Genomic DNA, 4,143 nt, shown 5'->3' with positions numbered 1-4,143 from the left:
GGAATTTCTGACTCGCGTGTCGGAGCGTGTCGGAAATAGTTGACCGCGTGTCGGTTTTTCCGACTCGCGTTGACCGCGTGTCGGAGCGTGTCGGAGTGTCGGACACGACACGAAGGGTCCCGGAGAGTGTCCGTGCTTCATAGTATATAAGATTCCCTCTGATTTGCGATCGTTTCCAAAATCCGCAGAAAAAAATCGAAAGTCTCTTCTCCTGCAACTCCATCGTCGTCGAAGATGCTTTCGTCCCTCAACTGAGTTTCGCGATCTCCGCTTGATTTCAGTTCATGTTCTTTTCCGCTGCACGATTGCCGGCGACGATGATTCTGAGTTCCGTCTCGTGTTCGCTCGTTGATGTTCAGAGCCGAAGAGCAGAAGATAGTGGAAAGAGAGGACGTCGATGACGAAGCAGAAGACCTGCTCGAAACGATCGACAAACAGACGTAAGTTACGGCAAAACAGGGTGTAGGCAACCGCTCTGGGTTCATCCGATCGCTTTCGTAATGAGTTTTGGTGAGTTGTTCACCAGAAAACATAGAGTTTAACACGATGGCGAGTTGTACTCATTTTCTTTCTCTGAACTTCTTCCTTTATTTTGTTTGCAGTTATTTCTCAAGGAATAAATGCTGGAGACGTGAAAAAAGCTCCAGGATGCAGGAATCTACACTTGCAATGGCTTGATGTTGCATACAAAGAAGGTATATCTGATCTTTAGTCCTGAGATTTAAGTTAATGAACGTATTTTTATTTGGCCGAGTGATTTGCTTTTTCTTTTCTTTCTTTTTTTCTCTTTGGTAGCACTTAACTGGAATAAAAGGATTATCTGAGGCAAAAGTTGACAAAATATGCAATGCGGCTGAAAAAATAGTGGTTAGAGCTCAAATTCTTCTTGACCTGAGATGGTGGCTCCAATCAATTTGAACTTCTATAAGCATCTTCGAATACCTCAATGAGTTATTAACCCTTGAAACAAAGCCTGCAAATTAGCATTTGTGTTGCTCGAAGTACTTTAATGTCTTTATTTCCAGAGAAAGTTGGCTGTTCGCATCACAACTGGAAGCCAAGCCCTCGATGAGCTTTTAGCCAGTAATGAACTTTCTTTTGAAGACCGTGTGTCTTATTCTTCATGCATTTCAGCAAAAACAAATTTCACTGGCTTGGCGATGTTAAACAGGTGGTTTTGAAACTCTGGCAATTACGGAAGCATTTGGCAAATCTGGGTGAAGATCACATTCCCAAGACCTTACCTTTGATGCACTTTTAGTTGCTTTTGTTAGTTGGCTTTCTCAGATAATGCTGCTAACGTCACTTCAGGTCTGGGAAAACACAGCTCGCACATACCCTGTGTGTTACTACTCAGGTTGGTCTGAATTGGATATTGGGTTTCTGTCGTTAACTTCTGTTGCATTTTTTGTTCAGATAAACAATGCCATATAGTAACATAATGATTGAATTTCTATGGAGAATAAAGATGTGGGCGATCTTGGCATCAGAACATGTGTATTAGGTGATTCTGGATGTATGGCAATCTCATTTTCTGTAATCTGCAGTCAGTGTACTGGAACGCATATACAGTGGCTCAAACCAAGCAGGAAAAGGCCAGAAGAGTTTGTACTGTGTCATAACCGAGTAAAAGCCTTAGTTATTGTCAGACTCTGAGTTGGGTTGGTCATTAGTTGAATGTGATGCTTGAAGATACTCTACTTTATTTGCAAATCCTACAACAGTATATACCCCTGTTTTCAATCGTTCTTTATAAATGGCTTGTGGATTCCATGTTCGTAAAAAAATTTCAGCTGCCAACTCACATGAGAGGAGGAAATGGCAAGGTTGCTTATATCGACACACAACGGACTTTGTATCCTATAACAATCTGTCTGTATTTTTCTTGACCTCGACAAAGTTGCTTGTGTTTCATAAACGTTCTCTCCATGTGAGCGCATGTGCACTTTCTTAACTTAGTACACCTGCAGTCGCCCTGATCGAATTGTGCCAATTGCCGAGAGATTTGGCATGGATCGTGGTGCGGTCCTAGATAATGTAAGCAGTGCTTTCTATACTGGTGGCAACTCTTACTTTTTTGGCTAGTGTACTTGCTGTAATCCAGTCTTTCCATGAATTTGAAGATCATATATGCTTGTCCCTCTACTTCTGAGCATCAGGACAACTTGCTTCTTGGTTTGGCTGCCAAAATGTCTGAGAAACCATTCAAATTACTGGTGAGACATTGCTCAAGAATCAAACCCTACAGATTTTCTGAGGTCTGGATGGTTGATCTATGGTGAGCGCCTTTTTCAGATTGTGGATTCGGTGATCGCTCTCTTCCAAGTGGATTTTACTGGAAGAGAACTTGCAGAGCGCCAGGTTGATCCTGAAACCATCAAATCATGCAAGTTGTTATTCTGCAGCTTATCTGGTTTGACACTAATGAATTCTGGATTGCAGCAAAAATTGGCACAAATGCTCTCACTTTTAATTAAGATAGCCGAGGAATCTAACATGGCAGTGTTCATGACCAATCAAGGTACTGCATCACATCGCATTTCTCCCACATAGTCCTGCATCCATTCAAAGTTCTTATCCAATTTAGCCCTTTGATGGTTGCACACCGACAAATAGCATTTTGGGGACTGCACAAAGCTCATACGAATTCTTGTAAATCTCAAGAACCAGCTTTTTGGTGTAAACTGGTGATGCATACAGTAGCTGCAGTCCATGACATAGGAAAAGGATTTTATTTTTTTATTTTTTATTTATGACTGCCTTTGTTCGTTTCAGTCTTAGCTGATCCACGCGGAGGTGTGTCATCAGACCCAATGAAACTTGCAGGCAGGCATGTTCTGGCTCGTGCAGCCACAATTAGTTTGATGTTTAGGAAAGTCAGAGGGAAGCAAGCATGTCTGCGAGGTGTTTGATGCCTCGAACCTACCCGAAGCTGAAGCTATATACTTTTTGCGCCAGATCTTCCTCTAGTTATATAATTTATTGAAACTTATCACATCATACTGCAGAGACAAAATAAAATATCTAGAAGTCTATATCAAAATCTGTGAGAAAGTTGATACTGTGTCTACATAGGGATTGGTGGAGAACTGATCTAAGCATGATACTCACAGTATACTTGATGTTGCCGGGAGATCCATGAACACGTTGTATGCGAATTTTGTGCAGATGAATTAAACAAAAAGAAGTGGATATCGAGAATTTTCCTCATCCAATTGCTTCGATTTGAATTATTTGGAGGATGCCTTATATCTATTAATATTATATTAAATCAAATTCCGAACTGCTATACTGGCGGAACCTAATAAGATAGCAATAGGACTGGTATATTATTATTAGCTGCTCTGTTACGTACATGTTGCACATCTATCAAGACCATCACTCAATTTTGTCAGAAAATTTAGCAAGAGCTGGTCTGTCAATAAGATGAGATTAAGATATTCCATATATGTTGAACTTGACAAACACACATTTTTCAGATAACACCAGGAGGCATCGCTGATGTGAAGGACTAAAGAAGTCTCTCCAACCAGGAAGGCCAGGCGAAGTGCTTGTTAATCTGCAATTCGATATTAGTCATTGTATTGACAGCTTCCTCTGTCTTCTTTTGCATCCTAATATTCGATATGCAGGGTGACATCTGTCCATCGTCACCTTCAGAGTCGCTTCCAATCATGGATGTCCCAAGCACTCGTTCATTTCATTTCTCTGCTGTTGACACTTTGTCTCCCTTGTCATGGATGCCCCTAAGTTTCGTGTGCTTGAGAGCAAACCATTCTTTAATGACATGAAATACTTTCTCTTGCTGTGATGTTTACCTGAAAAGGTTTTCAACTACATTGTCACCTTTGTGTATCAAATGCAAAATATATCGCTAGGTTGAGGCTGAAGTATCCTTTCTGCTGCTGCAATTTATCTTAAGTCAATTGAATTTATATAAGACAACCTTACATGCCGTTAAGAACTTAGTCGCGCAGGCATGCTATTGAAAGGTCATAGGACTCCATCAGGCTTGAGACAATATGTAACTGCTGCAATAATAAGAATGTTGATCATCATAATGGCAGATAGGCTTTGTTCTCCATGATGGCTACTGCCAAATCATCTCTTTGACCCAACATTTGAGATTCATATGCAGGGTGG

General features: G+C 40.9%; 1 pseudogene; it reads left to right on the top strand.

The window, feature by feature from the left end:
• The first annotated feature begins 397 nt into the window (after positions 1-397).
• LOC104434566 lies at positions 398-3,823 on the top strand (annotated as a pseudogene).
• The last annotated feature ends 320 nt before the right edge of the window (positions 3,824-4,143 follow it).

The sequence above is a fragment of the Eucalyptus grandis genome, chromosome 2 (genome assembly GCF_016545825.1).
Source record: "Eucalyptus grandis isolate ANBG69807.140 chromosome 2, ASM1654582v1, whole genome shotgun sequence".
Taxonomy (NCBI): Eukaryota; Viridiplantae; Streptophyta; class Magnoliopsida; order Myrtales; family Myrtaceae; genus Eucalyptus; species Eucalyptus grandis.
Note: the sequence above shows the minus strand (reverse complement) of the source record. Positions and strands in the feature narration are given on the sequence as shown.